The sequence below is a fragment of the Portunus trituberculatus genome, chromosome 45, assembly GCF_017591435.1.
Source record: "Portunus trituberculatus isolate SZX2019 chromosome 45, ASM1759143v1, whole genome shotgun sequence".
Taxonomy (NCBI): domain Eukaryota; kingdom Metazoa; phylum Arthropoda; class Malacostraca; order Decapoda; family Portunidae; genus Portunus; species Portunus trituberculatus.
The window spans coordinates 10722146-10741751 of record NC_059299.1 but is presented as its reverse complement, the minus strand read 5'-3'; the positions used below and the strand labels follow the sequence as shown (position 1 = coordinate 10741751).

Below are 19606 nucleotides of genomic sequence, written 5' to 3'. Positions count from 1 at the left end.
CAATGTAATCATGCTTTTACTGATCAGGACTTCAAAATAAAGTATAGGGCATATTGTAACTCAGACCTTAGGATAGCGAAATCTTTATTTATTGTAAAAGAAAAGCCAGAGTTAAATGGTACAGAAATAGCCACCAAATTATTAATTTTCTCTTAATGGTTTCGAACTTGGTGAGATAGGGTCATTATAGCATAGTTAGGAGTCGGAGGTTCATATACGTGTACTCTGTTTCAACCAATTAGCATTGAGTATTTTGTTCAGGCTAAAATATGTCTGTAATAGACTAACTGTTGTACATCATACCTTTAATTTTTTCTCTTTTTGTGCATTAGCTATGACAGATTAGAATTTTGTACTATATTTTGTACTGGATAGGAAATTCTTAGTGAACCAATTAGATTTTGCCATCTAGTGAGTAGGAGCCTATAAATACTGGTAAGCCAGTTGCCCTCCCCACTTACCTGTTGGAGGAACAAGTAGCAGGACCACTGTGTCTGGTCATTTTTTAACATTTTACGTGTGGTTTTACAGCCCCCTTCTGTACCTGAAGATGGGATATGTACTTTCCCGAAACGTTGTAAAGTGGATATAATGAAGATAACCGTCCTTTTGTGGGTCTTCTCTTTCTTATATATATATATATATATATATATATATATATATATATATATATATATATATATATATATACATATATATATATATATAACGAAGGTTCACACAACGAAATTTCACTACAAGGAAGGTTTCGTTTTACTACCATCTGCTCGTTTAACGAACACCAAACTCGCTTTAACGAAGTTTTATCCAGGTAATTTTTTCCCAAATTTGAAAACCCCACCATATCATGCAAGCTGACAGGATTTTGAATACACCAGGAGCTGCTGATACTAAGGCCTGCCTCAGGAGAAATCCTGAGCCACCTGTTGAATAAAGATCAAGCCTCTTGTGGACAACACAGGCGCTGCCGATACAAAGGCCTGACTCAGAAGACATTCTGCGTCACCTGTAGCATTAAGATCAAGATCAAGATCACGCGCACCACTCACTCCCCAGTCAAAACATAACAGCGTCACCAGCAGCTCATCTTCTCTAGTTCAACTTACCCCCAAAACGCCCTGCAATGTGACCTAACGTTCCTAAGAAGACTAGGAAGTCTCTTACTCTCGAAGTGAAGCTGGGTATTATTCACAGACAAGAGAGAGGCCAGAAAACTAATAAAATTGTTTACCACCATCTTGACTCCATCTACTGTCTACTATTTTCAAGTCAGCAAACTCTATTAACCCCTTCGTGCCGGATGTTAAAAAAGCCCGTCTGTATGATATACAATGGTCAGAAAGAGAGAGAGAGAGAGAGAGAGAGAGAGAGAGAGAGAGAGAGAGAGAGAGAGAGAGAGAGAGTGTGACATTTGCTAATATTTTAGACACAAGCGGGCATGTAGCTTATCTTTCGAGAGGAAGAGGAAAAAGAGGAAAAGAGAGAGAGAGAGAGAGAGAGAGAGAGAGAGAGAGAGAGAGAGAGAGAGAGAGAGAGAGAGAGAGAGAGAGAGAGAGAGAGAGAGAGAGAGAGAGATTTGTGTGTGTGTGTGTGTGTGTGTGTGTGTGTGTGTGTGTGTGTGTGTGTGTGTGTGTGTGTGTGTGTGTGTGTGTGTGTGTGTGTGTGCAGAATGTTACAAGGCGGACGCATGTAACTTATCTTCGAGAGGAGAGGGGATGGAGGGAAGGGAGATAGGAGGAAAGGGAGATGGGGAGGAGGAAGAGAGAGAGAGAGAGAAGAGAGAGAGAGAGAGAGAGAGAGAGAGAGAGAGAGAGAGAGAGAGAGAGAGAGATGGGAACAGTCTATGCCATTGGGTAATTTTAGACACAAGGCAGGATGCATGTAGCTTATCTTTAGTGATTGGTGGAGACAAGGATGGTGGGAGGAGCACTAGCATTTCAAAGACAGCATACGGCGTGCGTAGTTGGTATCCAACACACTATACGGGACAACTGAACTGAAGAAAGCTCAGAAAAGAAATATGACGCCTACGTAGGTGTCACAGTATTTGCTACTGGGGCTTCATGACGCCTACATAGGCGTCACCGTATTGAAGGGGTTAAGAAGGCTGGTGAGACCGCATCTTCCTTGCAAGCTAAAAGAACCACCTGAACTCGTGACTCTACAATGGATAAAATGGAAAGCCTTGTGGAAATGTGGCACATAAGTTTTGTATGCGGTACCATGATGCGCACTTTGTTTACATTCCACAGATTGCCGGTTAGTGTTATATATATATATATATATATATATATATATATATATATATATATATATATATATATATATATATATATATATATATATATATATATATATATATATATATATATATATATATATATATATATATATATATATATATATATATATACATATATACTCCATATATGGAGTAGGCAGTAGTCACCTGCCGCCCGGTGGAATACTCCAGGAGAGGTACTTACGGGGATGTAGGCAGTGCTGCAGACTGAGTGATTCCCGTGTCCTCTCTTCCCGGTTCCCTTTGTGGTCTCATTTATACAATTGAGCAGCTGCAGCCTGCCCTCTAAAGACAACTTCTACTACTTCCTACACTACACTACAACACCTTACACTTTTACACTCTCTTCAAATCAAAATTTAATAATGGCTTCACCACGCCCTGCCTCGGAGTCCCCTCTGGGAGGGACCATAAATGTCCCCAGGTCGGACTGCCCCTCTGCTGTCGACCTTGGGTGTCTTGACACTTCATCTAATACTTTCACTATCAATTTCTGCAACATTCGTGGCCTTCGTTCTAATTTTCAATCTGTGGAACACCACCTCTCCTCTACTAAACCTCATCTTCTCTTCCTAACGAAACACAGTTGTCTGTGACTACTGACAGCAGCCCTTTTCTGTTCCCTCCTACTTGCTCTATCCTCATTTTCAATCCAAAGCTGGATGTTGCGCATACGTGCGTAACGACACCACTTGCTCTCGTGCCCACAATCTTGAATCTTCAGAATTTTCTACCATCTGGCTAAGACTTCAATGTCACTCTCTAACTAAATTCATCTGTGCTGTATACCTCTCACCTAATTCCTCTGACTATGTAAAATTCTTTGACTATTTGACTTCCAAGGTGGAGCACATCTTATCTCACTTTCCTTTTGCTGAGATCTCCATTTTAGGGATTTCAATGTTCACCACCAGCTTTGGCTTTCATCTTCTTTCACTGACCAACCTGGTGAACAAACCTTCAACTTTGCTATCCTTCATGACCTAGAGCAGCTAGTGAAGTTCCCTACCCGTATTCCTGACCGCCTTGGAGACACGCCCAACATTCTTGATCTTTTCCTAACCTCCAACCCTTCTGCTTACTCTGTTAAACTTTCCTCTCCGTTGGGCTCCTCCGACCACAATCTAATTTCCGTTACCAGTTCTATCACTCCAGTGCAGCCTCAGGACCCGCCTAAGCGGAGGTGCTTCTGGCATTTTAACTCTGCTAAGTGGGAGGAACTAAGGCAGTACTATTCTGATTTCCCTTGGGATGATTATTGTTTTCATGTCAGAGATCCTTCTCTTTGTGCCGAGCGCATAACAGAGGTGATTATCTCTGGCATGGAGCTATACATTCCTCATACTTTCTCTAACCCTAAAGCTAAAAAGCCTTGGTTTAACTCTGCTTGTTCTCGTGCTGTCAATGATAGAGGCGGCTCACAAACGGTTCCGTAGCCATCCAACTGCTGAAACTCATGCCCTATATATTTCTGCCCGTAATCATGCCAAATCTATTCTCCAACTTACTAAAACTCTTTCATCAATAGAAAATGTCAAAGTCTTTCCAATTCTAACTCCTCTCGAGATTTCTGGCATCTAGCCAATAATATCTCTAACAACTTTACTTCTTCGTCTTTCCCTCCTTTACTTCATCCAGATGGCTCTACAGCTGTCTCTTCTTTTCTAAAGCTGAACTCTTCGCTCAAACCTTTGCTACCAACTCAACTTTGGATGATTCTGGGCATATTCCTCCTACTCCTCCACCCTCTGACTACTTCATCCCTAAAATTAAAATTCTTTATAAAGACGTTTTCCTGGCCCTCTCTGGCCTTGATTCTCGGAAGGCTTACGGTCCGGATGGAGTCCCTCCTGTTGTTCTCAAAAACTGTGCTTCCGAACTCGCTCACTGCCTGGTCAAACTCTTTCATCTGTGTCTCTCTACTTCTATTTATCCTTCTTGCTGGAAGTTTGCTCACATTCAACCTGTCCCTAAAAAGGTGACCACTCCAATCCTTCTAACTACCGCCCTATAGCTTTGATTTCCTGCCTTTCTAAAGCCTTTGAGTCTATCCTTAATAGGAAGATAATGAGGCATCTATCAGCTCACAACCTTCTCTCTGATTGCCAGTATGGTTTCCGTAAAGGCAGATCTACTGGTGATCTTCTTACTTTCCTAACTGAATCTTGGTCATCCTCTTTTAGGGACTTCGGTGAAACCTTTGCTGTCGGCCTTGACATATCGAAAGCCTTCGATAGAGTCTGGCACAAATCTTTAATTTCTAAACTACCCTCCTACGGATTCTATCCTTCTCTCTGTACCTTCATCTCCAGTTTCCTTTCCGATCGTTCTATTGCTGCTGTAGTAGACGGTCACTGTTCTTCCCTAAAACTATCAACAGTGGTGTTCCACAGGGTTCTGTCCTATCACCCACTCTCTTTCTATTATTCATCAATGATCTCCTAAATCTGACTCAATGCCCTATCCACTCCTATGCTGATGATACCACCTGCATTATTCAACAGCGTTCAACAGACGCCCAACCCAACAACAATTAAATGACTCAAGGCGAGATGCTATAGGACGCCTAACTTCTGATCTTTCACTTGTTTCTGATTGGGGCAGAGAAAACCTGGTTTTGTTCAATGCCTCAAAAACTCAATTTCTACAACTATCTACTCGACATAACCTTCCAGACAACTATCCTCTCTTCTTCAATAACACTCAACTTCCCTCTCCTCTACATTAAACACACTCGGTCTATCCTTCACTAAAAATCTAAACTGGAAATTTCACATCTCTACTCTTGCTAAATCAGCTTCCAAGAAGTTAGGTGTCCTATGGCGTCTTCGTCCATTTTCTCTCCCTCCCAGCTGCTTGCTCTGTACAAGGGCCTTATCCGCCCGTGTATGGAGTATGGCTCTCATGTCTGGGGGATCCACACACAGCTTTACTAAACAAGGTGGAATCTAAAGCTTTTCGTCTTATCAACTCTTCTCCTCTAACTGACTGTCTTGATTCTTTAAGTCACCGCCGCAATGTTGCATCTTTATCTGTCTTCTACCGCTGTTTTCATGCTGTCTGCTCTTCTGAACTTGCTAACTGCATGCCTTCCCCCCTCCTGCGGCCTCGCTGCACAAGACTCTCTACTTCTTCTCATCCCTATTCTGTCCATCTTCCTAATGCAAGAGTTAACCAGTATCTTCACTCCTTCATTCCCTACACTGGTAAACTCTGGAACTCTCTACCTGTGTCTGTATTTCCACCTGCCTATGACTTAAACTCTTTCAAAGAGGAGTGTCAAGACACCTCTTACGTTAACTGGACCCTCCTTTTAGATTTTTTTGTTTTTTCTCTTTCTACTTTCCTCTTAACAGGGCCTGGCAACCAGCGGGATTTTTTTTTTTTTCCAACACTTTGTTTGCCCTTGGCCAGTGCCCTTGTAATGTAAAAAAAAAAAAAAAAAAAAAAATATATATATATATATATATATATATATATATATATATATATATATATATATATATATATATATATATATATATATATATATATATATATATATATATATATATATATATATATATATATATATATATATATATATATATATATATATATATATATATATATATGTATAAAATGTCGTAAATACTGTGGAATCATTAAGAAATCATTCAAGCAGTATTACAAAGCATTAAGTACAACAAATAACCTGAAATAGATGACATGAGCACGGGCTGAAGATAAAACATGGCGGCCAACAGCTGATGTCGCAACCGACCCGCCACCTACCGGACAATAATTTGCTGGGAACGGACAATCGCGCACATTTTAATATTCGTCCGTAGATTAAACCAGACTCCAGAATTTGTCCGTAGTTTCTAAAATCCGTTGATGGGAGGTCCATTGTTTTCGGTCGAGTCGATATATATATATATATATATATATATATATATATATATATATATATATATATATATATATATATATATATATATATATATATATATATATATATATATATATATATATATATATATATATATATATATATATATATATATATATATTAGGGTGTTTCATAAAATCAGACAATATCAGATATTTGTTCCTCATACATGCCTGAGTTCCTCTTGCCAAAATATCATCCCTCTCCTAAATCTACCCTCCTATGATAAAAATTAAGGGTCCCGAGAAATTAAGGTTTTCATGAAAAAAACTTTTTTTTATAAATAATTGCTGCTTTATTTTCCTAACAAAAGAATAATTGGCCAGAGAGCACACATAAAGTACAAAATTATAAAGAAAGCAGTCTCATATAGTTACTTCATTATTTCTGCCTTTTGCTTCTTTGGAAATTCTTTTCTGTGCTTAAAGACTGCTTTCAATAAGAACTGTTTGTCTTCTTCTTTTGTTGTTAATGTGGAATTGAACTTTTTGATAAGAGCTATCCCCCGTTCAGCCAAATCATTAACCACAGCCAGGTCATGGACCTTGGCTTGACCTTCAAGGTACTTTGAGTCACTTTCCCAAGACAGGAGGATTTTGAGTAAAGGCATCATCAATGTTGAGAGTGTGGTAAACAGATCCATCGTCCTCGAGGTTACAAAATCAGATAACGTTTTTTCTTTAAATGAGCCAAGGATGTTTTTCCCTCAATACTTTTGCTACTTTCTTCAGTGCTGGCTTTAATAGGTTATCTTGCATTCTTCTTTTTCCTCTTGGTTAAGTTTTTATCAAAGAATTCCAAGCCAACCAGTGCCTCTGAGAGGTACCACAAATGTCGCTTCATGGCTGCTTGTGCTTCCTTGGCAACAGTGATGATCACTCCTTCTTCTTGTAATGTTTCCATGTCTTGCAAAACTCCAGATCAACAGCTGGAGCCTGCTCTGCTCTTGGTGCATGACACCAAGCCTTTGCATAGGCCAGGGCAACAAAAGGCAGATTTCTGTGACACCTTTAAGTTCCAACTCCGTCATCTTGAATTGGTCTTGTAAAGGTATAGCTTCAATGCATAGATAGCCTTTGCCATCCACCGTGCATTGTGATATGCTCCTGGCTTCGGAGAGGCACATTAACAGTAGTCTCTTCCCAAGAAAGAGAAGGACCAGCTGAAGAAGCTCTTTATAGTCATCCCGCTGCTGACAGATAGCAAAAATTTTCTCACAATAAGAATAGTTTTGTCCCTGAGACCCTGAAGAGGTTCAATAGTGCAGCTAGTTGTCAACCTATCGATTTCATTCCACTGATTCTTGAGTCTTTTAAAGATTTCAATATTAGGCCCAGTGGTGGGGCCCATTGAGAGGTGGAAGGCTTTGGCTAGAACAATTTCATAAATGTGATGCCTGCATGCTAGGTATAGAAGTTGTTTCTCAAGTCCCTCAATCTTGGTGCAGGCACCTGCATGAATTCCAGTGTTCGATGATGTGTGTCAAATGATAACCCCTTGATTCTATCTGACAGGTGGTGTTCCTTATGCATTCAATGCATACACAGTGTCCAGCATTTAATTTCTGCATCGTGAAATCCATATAGATAGATAGATAGATAAATAGATAAATGAATAGATAGATAGATAAATAGATACATATACTATATGATTAATAGGCTATATACATACCCAATTATGTATCTATATATATATATATATATATATATATATATATATATATATATATATATATATATATATATATATATATATATATATATATATATATATATACACACTGATGCATAGGTATTACTTATGCATCAGTGTAATTTATATAACAATTATTATGGAAAACACACACACAGAGACACTAACCTCTCTGTGAAGCCTACAACCAGACTAAGCGGTAGATATGATAGGCTGACGAATGTAAATTCTCGGGACCCTAAATATTTTCCAATCAGGCTGAAACTTGTTCAAACTTGTTTTCTGAGCCAGTGGAACAAGATAAGCAATGAGGATGAAACTTCCTTACAGTTTTATTTTTCAACCCTCTGTCATGAAACACTAATATATATATATATATATATATATAGAGAGAGAGAGAGAGAGAGAGAGAGAGAGAGAGAGAGAGAGAGAGAGAGAGTGACATTTGCTAATATTTTAGACACAAGCGGGATGCATGTAGCTTATCTTTCGAGAGGAAGAAAAAGGAAGAAAAAAAGAGAGAGAGAGAGAGAGAGAGAGAGAGAGAGAGAGAGAGAGAGAGAGAGAGAGAGAGAGAGAGAGAGAGAGAGAGAGATTAGAAAATTTGTTGTTTGTGTGTGTGTGTGTGTGTGTGTGTGTGTGTGTGTGTGTGTGTGTGTGTGTGTGTGTGTGTGTGTGTGTGTGTGTGTGTGTGTGTGTGTGTGTGTGTGTGTGTGTGTGTGTAATTCACCACCACGGTCGCCTGCTGGTCACCCGCCAGTCTTCCCCATTCTGAGCGAGCTCAGAGCTCATAGACCAATCTTCGGTAGGACTGAGACCACAACACACTCCACACACCGGGAAAGCGAGGCCACAACCCCTCGAGTTACATCCCGTACCTATTTACTGCTAGGTGAACAGGGGCTACACATTAAGAGGCTTGCCCATTTGCCTCGCCGCCGGGATTGAACCCAGCCCTCTCGATTGTGAGTCGAGCGTGCTAACCACTACACTACGCGGTGTGTGTGTGTGTGTGTGTATTTACCTAATTGTAACATACGGGAAAAGAGCTATGCTCGTGTTGTCCTGTCTCCATATCTATTAATGTCCAGCTTTTTCTTAAAATCATGAATATTCCTTGCGTTGACCACTTCCACGTCTAAACTATTCCATGCTTCCACCCTTCTATGAGGAAGCTATATTTTTCACATCTCTCCTATAAGTGGCCATTTTAGTTTTTCCCATGCCCTCTCGACATTCTTTCATTCCACATACACAGATCTTCCCTATCCATTTTTCCATGCCAATCATCACTCTGTATATTGCTATCAGGTCTCCCCTTTCTCTTCTGTTTTCCAGGGTCGGAAGTTGCATTCTTTTCAGTCTGTCTTCATAAGTCAAATCTCTTAAGTCAGGCACCATTTTGTTGCAGCCCTCTGTACTTTCTCTAGTTTCCTTATGTGTTTCTTTAAGTTCGAGCCCACTGTATTGTTGCATATTCAAGCCTCGGTCTTATCATTGCAGTAATTATTTTCTTCATCATTTCTTCATCTAAATATCTGACGCCACTCTTATGTTCCTCAATAAGTTCAATACTTCTCCAATTATTTTGTTTATATGTCTCTCTGGCGATAGGTCATTGGTAATTGTCACCCCAAGGTCTTTTTCTTCATGACTGGTTTTATGTCTTCATTTCCTATCTTGTACATACTCCTGATTCTTCTTTCACTCTTGCCAAACTCTATTTTCTTGCATTTTGTCGTGTTGAACTCCATTTGCCATGTACAGCTCCATTTCCATATTCTGTCCAAGTCTTCCTGGAGTAGTTCGCAATCTTTGTCACATCTCACTTTTCTTAACAATTTTGCATCGTCTGCAAATAGGCTCACATAACTGGACACCCCATCCACCATGTCATTTATGTAGACCGCGAACATTACTGGTGCCAACACTGATCCCTGTGGAACTCCACTCTCCACCAAGCCCCATTCTGATGGTCTGTCCTTAATTATTGTTCTCATTTCTCTTCCTACCAAAAGTCTTCCATCCATTTTAGTAAACTGCCATGCACTCCTCCTACCATTTCAAGTTTCCAGATCAGTCTCCGGTGTGGTACCTTATCAAAGGCCTTTTTTAAATCCAGATATATTCCATCAGCCCAACCATCTCTTTCCTGTATTACATCTATCACCCTCGAATAGTAACATATCAGGTTTGTCGTGCATGAACGCCCTTTTCTAAAACCAAATTGACACTCACAAAGTATGTCATTTTCTCCAAGAAGTCTGTCCATCTATTCTTCACCACCCTCTCACACATCTTAGCTACCACACTTGTAAGTGACACTGGTCTATAGTTCAATGGGTCTCTCTTGTTACCTGATTTATAGATTGGGACAATGTTAGCTCTTTTCCAGTCTTGGGGCACTACACCTTCCCTTAATGAGGCATCAATTACTTCACAAACTTTTTCTGCCAGTTGCTCCCTGCATTCTCTTAAAATCCATCCTGATACCCCATCAGGTCCCACAGCTTTTCTCACTTCTAAACTCCCCATCATATTCTTGATCTCCTCCACAGTTACTTGAAACTCCTTCATAATCCCTTTCTGTTCCATTACCAGTGGTTTGTCAAAAGCAGTCTCCTTTGTGAATACCTTCCGAAAGCATCCATTCATAGCCTCTGCCATTTCCTGGGATCTTCACTGCATACTCCATTTACTTCTAAACTTTCAATACTTTCTCTATTTTTGATGTTGTTGTTCACATGTCTGTAAAAAGCCTTGGTTGGTCTTTACATTTATCAATTATATCCTTTTCTTGTTTCTTTCTTTCTTCTCTTCTAATCAACACATATTCATTTCTTGCTCTTTTGTAACTTTCCCACTGCTTAATCCGTCTTTTCCTTCTCCACCTCTTCCATGCATCCTCTTTTCTTGTTCTAGCCTTTTCACATCTATCGTTAAACCAGTCCTGCTTTCCAACTTCTCTATGTTGTCTTATTGGTACAAATTTTTCTCACCTTCTTTGTATATTTTTATAAATTCCTTCCACTTTTCATTTGCTCCTTAGCACTCTTGAATTTCATCCAATTTGTCTCTTGAAAGAATTTCTTTAGGTTTCCAAAATCTGTCTTGGCATAATTCCATCTTCCCACTTTATATTCTTCATTTCTTCTAGATTTCTCTTCATCTATCACCTTGAACTCCAAAACTGCATGATCACTCTTTGCTAAAGGGCACTCCACCCTCATCTCCTCAATGACCATTGGCTCTGTACTAAAGACCAAGTCCAGTCTTGACGATGCTCCTCTCCTCCAAACCTAGTATCTTCTTTGACCCACTGAGTTAACACATTTTCCATTGCCAGTGTCAATAGTGTATTTCCCCATGTTGTCTCTGATCCTTCCATTGACCAGTCCTCCCAACACACCTCTTTACAATTAAAATCTCCCATCATTATAGTTCGTTCACAGCCACCCAACATTTCTTCCAGACATGTTCCTGTATCACTTATCATTTCTTCATATTCCTGTACTGACCATGCATTTGTCTTAGGTGGTACGTACACCACTATGTAGTGCCTCTTTTTCCTTCATTAGTTTCTGCTCTGATCTTTAGCACTTCTGCCTTTCCCATACCTTCTTTCACTTGATCCACCTTTATATCTTTTTAACCAGCAACATCACTCCTCCTCCCATCTTACCTACTCTATTTCTTTTCCAAACATTATATTTCCTTCTCCAACCATCATCAGGTCTTCTCCCTCTCTCAGTTTTGTTTCAGTAAGACCCACAATATCTGGGTTCTTGTCCCTCAAGTAATCGTTGAGTTCTAAAATCCCCGATATCACTCCATTTATGTTGGAATACATTACATTCCGCTCATACGTAAGTTTCTTTAGTCCTTTCTTACTGTACTTTTCTGGGTTATGAACCACTTCCTCAGTCTCATATCCAAGATTCTCCAGAAAAACTCTTTCTTCTCCTCTTCTGTCCTCTCTTCATTGTGTGTGTGTGTGTGTGTGTGTGTGTGTGTGTGTGTGTGTGTGTGTGTGTGTGTGTGTGTGTGTGTGTGTGTGTGTGTGTGTGTGTGTGTGTGTGTGTGTGTGTGTGTGTGTGTGTGTGTGTGTGTGTGTGTGTGTGTGTGTGTGTGTGTGTGTGTGTGTGTGTGTGTGTGTGTGTGTGTGTGTGTTTTCACAATGTTACAAGGCGGGACACATGTAACTTATCTTTCGAGAGGGAGAGGGGGATGGAGGGAAGGGAGATGGGGAGGGAGGAAAGGGAGATGGGGAGGAGAGAGAGAGAGAGAGAGAGAGAGAGAGAGAGAGAGAGAGAGAGAGAGAGAGAGAGAGAGAGAGAGAGAGAGAGAGAGAGAGAGAGAGAGAGAGAGAGAGAGAGAGAGAGATGGGAACAGTCTATGCCATTGGGTAATTTTAGACACAAGGCGGGACGCATGTAGCTTATCTTTAACGATTGGTGGAGACAAGGATGGTGGGAGGAGCACTAGGATTTCAAAGACAGCATACGGCGTGTGCAGTTGGTATCCAACACACTATACGGGACAACTGAACTGAAGAAAGCTCAGAAAAGAAATATGACGCCTACGTAGGCGTCACCGTATTTGCTACTGGGGCTTCATGACGCCTACATAGGCGTCACCGTATTGAAGGGGTTAACGAACGGGATAGGGGGTGTCAAAGCTGTTCGTTGAGTGAAAATTCGTTAAGTGGATATAATTTCTCCATAGGAAATAATGGATACAGGGGGATGTGTTCTGGGCTGGTCCTCAACATACCACACAGGTTAAAAAAAAATTATATATATGTTTTGCAGTGTATTGGGCCACCGATGTACCACTACTTTTATGATGTCATATGAGTCATTGGAAGTTAGAGGAGCTACGTACAAATTCTCTCACTGATAGCTCCACTGTAATTTGTGCAGGAGCGGATCAAAGTTCACCGCAGTGAGGCAGAGTTTAGCATATTGCACTAATGCAGGTAACGTGTTAAGTCGCAAAAACACGTTAAGCAGAGCAGAAATACAGGGCAACCTCTTCGTACTGCGGAGCGGGAGAGAGTGAGACAGAGGCAGCCAATACCAGCACCAGGAGCGCTAAAGACAGGCGGGGAGCCAGCCAATCACAGCGAAGCTGAAGCGTTCGGTCCCTCACCTGGCAAATTTGAACCCAGAAAATTCGCTAAAACGGATAAGGTACGTTATGCAGACTTTTTGGTCTAACTTTATATAGCATGTTAAACCGGAAATTCGTTAGACAAACGTTCGTTTAGCAGAGTATTACAGCATCATATTTTGACATGCAACGGTGCAATGCTATCCTGTCCACACTGCTACGCAACAATGATATGATACGTGGAAATGCAACAAGTGTGGATGTGCCTTAACATATCTCCCAAGCAACATAACTGTTGTACCTCCTCCAACACATCTCCATTCACCTCCAAACCAACATCCTCGTCATCACCACCGCCACCACAATCTTCTTCCTCACGTTCACATCTTGGACATACTAAGTTGTGCCCTCTGAGATTCCTTAGATCTGAGCATTGTTGGTGACACCATTTACTGCACACAGTGCACAACACTGAGTTTGCTCCCACTCCTCTTCCACAACATCCACATGGCCGTCTTCCTACTATACTAATGAGAAACTGAGGTCACAGCTTGCCACCACTGTATCAAAGAAGGAATCATCCACTGCCAATACAACTTGTATTGATAATTCTTGGTAGCTTTGTGGCTTGGAGTGAGAGGCTGGAGGCTTGAGGAATATTATTTGTGTGTTACAAGTTGAGCGAATTTGATAGAACACTTGATATTTTGATTTAAATTGAAAATTATAATACTAGATTTACTGCACAGCTTGACAATAGTTTCTTGATTTAATTAAGGTGATGAAGGTGAGCATGCTAGTTCTGAATGAGGTGCCAAATGAGTGAGTCTTGAATGAAGTGAGAGTCTGGTGCAAGTGAAAGAGTGAATGCCGAATGAGGCAAAATGATGAGCAGGTGTTGAATGAGACAAGGATCCTATTTATGAAATGATGTAGATCAGGATGGAGAAAAATAGAGGAATAAAGTGACCAGTGGGAAACCTAAAATAGGGTGATCTGGGCCAATGAGAAATAAGAATAATGAACCAATCAGGTGGCAGAACTTGGCAAATCAGAATAGGTCAGACAGAGAGAAAGAATGTGACCTGTTGAAATCCCTAAGGGAGGCAACATCTCAAGGGAGAGTGAAAGGAAGGAGAGAGTTATTTTAGGAAGTACAAGTGTCAAGAGAGGGAGGGGAGAGAGGAAGGGAGAGGAGGGAGAGGAGGGGAGGGAGAGGGGATAGAGAGAGAGAGAGAGAGAGAGAGAGAGAGAGAGAGAGAGAGAGAGAGAGAGAGAGAGAGAGAGAGAGAGAGAGAGAGAGAGAGAGAGAAAGAGAAAAAACACATGGTACTTATATATAAGAGAAGGAATGGTGATGACTGATACACTACCATCATCTAAATAAACCTAACCAAACAAGATGCAATGTGTAGCTAAGGTTTAGTTACACTAAGACGCTAACAGTAAAATCAAGATCACGAACATGATGGCCATCAAAACACAAACAGCAGAGCTGCACGACTCTTCTTAATGTTTAACAGCCTTTTATTAAGAAGTTTCCAGATATTGATATATTGTATTACATTCTGAAAATCTAATCATGTCTAAAATGTAATAACTAGCCTTAGGAGAAGAGGCTAAGGTTACTTCCATAATACCTTTTTTGGTAAAAATTTACAACAGGTCTTTTATTAGCCACTTGAAACCTTTTATTTTTAAGAAAAAAAAAAAAAAATAAATAAATAAATAAAAAAAATAAAAAAAATAAATTGGTCTGTTTATATTTCCCCACTAATAAAACCAAAACAATCTTTAATCTAACCTAACCTAATTCCAATTAACTTGTTTTTTGCACAATAAGTTGATTTTCAATAGCACCAAATCAATAGTACCTGGTCATGCTAAAAATTTCATAAATATGAGGCACAGTGAGTATACTACCATAACATGTAGTTGTGTTATGCATTACTGACAAGGACTGATTGTAAATAAACATTAACTAAGTAGTTTTATCCAAAAAAAAAATAAGAGAATGGTGAACTTTACTGATTTATGTTACATAAGTAACCTTGGTGGGCATTCACGGAACCACCATAACAAGTTACTCTGGTTCATATTTCTTCCAGTCCTGGTCATTCTGGCCTCTTCTGCATTCAACCTAAGTCACTCTGGCATTCCTGTGTGTACTTGTACTTATAACTATGAGTTGGTGAGTGTGTCTGAGCCCATCAAGTGTTTTATGGCATGGGCAATCAAACTTTAGTAACAGACATCAATGTTTCCAGTGTGAATCATTATTAGGTTATAATGTTGGGTTTGGTGAATAACCCTTGACAAAGCTGCTCACCAATAGTACAATGCTAGCAGCAACTGCTGTGACCACCTCCGCTGTCAAAGGTATTATTGATGTATTTTCAGAGGTTTTTGTGTGATTTTGTTGATTTCCAACATCTTTTGCCAGCCTTATTAGTTGCTTTAATGTTCACCCTACCCCCAAAAACATCCGATTTCCTACAGGTCCCCCAAGATCGTTGAGGATGAGAGGTTTAAAAGAATCATAACTTGAAAAATATCCATTTGCAATGAAACATCAATCAGCCCCCTACATCTCACCACAAAAGTAAACCACATAAGAAAAACGTTGGTTGGGTGAGCCTATAAACTGACTAAATCATTTCCTCACAGAAACCCACAGATGACTCCTGGAGGAGGACAATTCAAACCTGTGACTTCAGCTCTGAATTACATATTTTCAATCTCACGGTCATGTGGTCAAACCTGTGATCGAGACTCCCTATTTCTACAGTGTAATCAAACCTTTGTTCTTCATCTTTCCATGCATCATCTAACTTTCTTTCAAACTTACAAACTGATTCAGCATTTACCACACTTTCTGTGAGGCTATTACAGCTATTCACTACTCTATTACAAAAGAAACACTTTATGATGTCTAATCTTGCTCCTTGCTTGAATACTTTCTTTCCATGTCCTTGAGTTTCCAATCCTTCCTACATCATAAACAAACAATAACATACATCTCTGTTATACCCTCCATTGATAATTTTAAAGGTTAACATTTGTAGATTTAATTTCTTCAGCCTTTCTTCTGTGTAACAATAGTACACTACATGGGCATGAAAGCAAGGTAATAACAATAATAACAATAACAACAATAATAACAATAATAATAATAAAAATAATAATAATAATAATAACATTGATAGTAGTAGTAGTAGTAGTAGTAGTAGTAGTAGTAGTAGTAGTAGTAGTAGTAGTAGTAGTAGTAGTAGTAATAATAATAATAATAATAATAATAATAATAATAATAATAATAATAATAATAATAATAATTTCCACATCATTTTACTCCAACCAGTGTTACCACTTCACAGGAAATTTCCACAAATCTGTGAAAGTAAGATGGCCACATCTTGGGATTTATTTTCTTGACCTGTGTCGGGAAAATGACTCAATTTTTTAAAGTATGTGACTGGTCAGTCTCATTTTTAAACCATACATTGAACATAAATCATGTACATATATAATTGGCTTGAAAAAGTTTATTTCTTGTGAAAGTTTTGGGGGAAAGTTTTTTCTATTTCACAGAAGTGTCAACATTTTGGCACTCTCAAAAAGAAAACCATCCCGCGTGTCATTCCTGGCTTCCCCTTAGCAGCTCCTCCACCCAGCTGATTTGAGAGTAAGAGTGAGAGTGAGAGTGAGAGTGAGAGAGAGAGAGAGAGAGAGAGATATGGAAATGAATATTGGAATGAAAGCTCTCTCTTTCCAATCCCCTTATTCATAACCATATTCTCTCTTTCTCTCGCTGACCAATAGCATGGTTCCATATATGTGACATCATATCAAATAGAAGGATGGAGAAGCTACGAACCGGGAGCCAGGAATCCAGGTGAGCTTGCAGGACGGTTTCTTTACGAGAGTGCTAACATTTCTTCCAAGGTAAAAAGTAAAGAATAGAACCTCCCCCTTTTCCATCTCACCCCCACACCTGCCCCTGCAAGCCAGAAAAGGTGAGATATGGCAACCAAATAATCTAAGGACAAAAACAGCCATTTTTAAGGAAACATTTGGAAAATGTAGAAATTCATGGATAATTTTCCTAACCTAACATAATAACCTGCTGGCTGTGGGACTGCACCCCCCAGACACCCCACTAAACTATCGTAACCTAACCTTACTAGTAAAATTTGGAAAATGTAAAAATTCATGGATAATTTTTGCTGAAATTATCCTAACCTAACATAACCTGATAGCCAGTGGGCTGCACTCCCCAGACCCCCCCTAAACTATCCTAACCTAACCATCCACTTAACCTAACCTTACCACGAACACTAACCCAGCCTAACTAAAATGCAGACACTAACCAAAAATACCAAAAACCAAATCACTGTGGACTTAGATTCTGCAGGCACCGGAATATTCATTTAATTATTATGGCCCTACAAAAGCAGTCCCTACATTAAAAACATCACCACTGGCATGTTGTATAGTAAGTACTCTATCACCTTGCATGGCTGTTTCAGTGATTAGGAAGGAGGTGCCAGTGTTTACTTTTTCCACAAAGTTTCCTGATAAATATATCCTATGAATCATATATATATATATATATATATATATATATATATATATATATATATATATATATATATATATATATATGATTCATAGGATATATTTATCAGGAAACTTTGTGGAAAAACAACAGGAATATATGTAATGATTTCTCCCAAGATATCAGATGGGATTTTGATGTATATCTAAACGGCAATTCCTGTTGTTGAGGTGTATCTGCCAAGATGGGTACATACACAGCTTACCTGCTAATGTCACACGACACCCTGTTCTTGTTTTTCGGTCACCAGTACAGTGTCACCGCACATGAGACAGAGAGGTTACTAAAAGTTAGCGTTGTCTTGTTCTGGAAGGGGAGATACAGGCTGTGGTACAATTAGTGTTCTTGTTCCCCTTGTTCTTGAGGCCTGCTGCGATAATTGCCTTAAATCCTATAGCCCCTGTTTACGTCCCGTGCGGCAATCACATGCTAGATAAGCTGTTGTTTGGTCTGCTTAGGTCTTGTGATTTTTATGAGCTTAGGAGTAGTCCTGCAGTATTATCACTAGCGTGGCAGAAGGCGCCGGTCTTCCTCATGAAGGCTCAGGTGAGGGAGAGGGTGGCAGACTAACGTGAAGAGTGGACGTCAGAAAAATAAGCAAGTCGAATGGTGCTCAGTGTCGAGTTGAGAACATACAGCAGGTCAATGTGAGGAAACACAAGCAGTGGCGCATGAAGTGTTTAGTGATCTCAGGAAAAAGGCAGACGCAACTGGTACCGTGATCTTGATCTTGATGCTACAGGTGGCTCGGGATCGCTCCAGAGCCAGCCTTTGGATCGGCTGCTCATGTAGAGGACAAAACAGAAAAAAAAAAAAAAAAAAAAAAAAGTAGCATTTCTCTTCGTTAATGATCCCTACACCTCGCTCGCCACATTCTTTCCAGATACTCCTTCACAGCCTCCATCATCCTTTCACTCGTGTCTCTCTACAGTCCAGTGGTTCCCAAACTGGGGGGCGCGCCCCCCTAGGGAGGCGTAAAGAGAATTCAAGGGAGGTGTGAAGTCATCTGCTAAAAAAAATGTTTTAATAGATTATAAGAATAATAAAATCAAAATGTCTCTCTGGAATGTACTATTATTTGTTTGAGTGGCTTTCATTATTAAAATTTAATACAAACAGAGATCTGTTTTCCTGAACAATGCTAAGAAATAAATGCAATAAAATAAAATAAGTTCACATGAGCAAAAGAGGAAGTGGGAGGGGGGGGCGTGCGGGTCTACTGGAAGCAAGAAGGGGGCGTCAGGTAAGATAGTTTGGGAACCACTGCTCTACACAGTCCCAGCAGCAACACCATCCATTCCCTTCCTGTCTTCTCCACTCTTTCATTCTTATTATGCCCTAATTCACTCAAAATCATGACATGCTCCACCGTCTCGTCCTCCCCCATGTCACACATCTGGCACACCTTGCTGCGGGACTCAGACCACCTGTATAGTTCCTTGCATTCACATCCATACACTGTGCCCTAGCTCGGAAGAGAAGGTCACCACCCAGGCTGCCATCATACCACCTTTCATACATCGGGGCTTCCTTTTCCTTGTACCATTCCAGGGTACTCTTTCGTTCCATCCCATTTTTCCATATATTCAGTCCCACCCATTTCACCCCTCTGTCTATCTCACTCTTCCATTTCCTTGCATCCCATTCGGTTCCTACCCTGCCTCCTCTTGTCACGATCCATTCACGCTCACTTTGATTCCTCCCAGCCATTCTCATCCCCCATACCACTTGTAAACCACTCCTCTCTGTCATTCTCATGCACCTCTTCCTCCACTGACTCCCACTTTCATTCCACAGGTACACCTTCCTCACTATTCTTTCCTCATCCATTCTTTCCAGCCTGACCTTGTATCTAAGTGTGGCTTTAACTAGTCTTTCCCTAAAGGTGCTTCATCACATATCCCCTCTCAAAGCTTCTACTGCTGTGTACCTCGGTGCATTCAGTGCCATTCTA

The 19606-nt window shown here is 40.1% G+C and overlaps 1 protein-coding gene across 1 annotated transcript in view; it reads right to left on the bottom strand.

The window, feature by feature from the left end:
• Positions 1-18399, bottom strand: part of LOC123519279 (mitochondrial ribonuclease P protein 1 homolog) — a 246532-nt gene extending 228133 nt beyond the window's left edge. The window contains exon 1 of the mRNA XM_045280429.1: positions 17858-18399. The gene's annotated coding sequence lies outside the window, so the exon portion shown is untranslated. The remainder of the gene's footprint in view (positions 1-17857) is intronic.
• Between the last annotated feature and the right edge of the window lie 1207 nt (positions 18400-19606).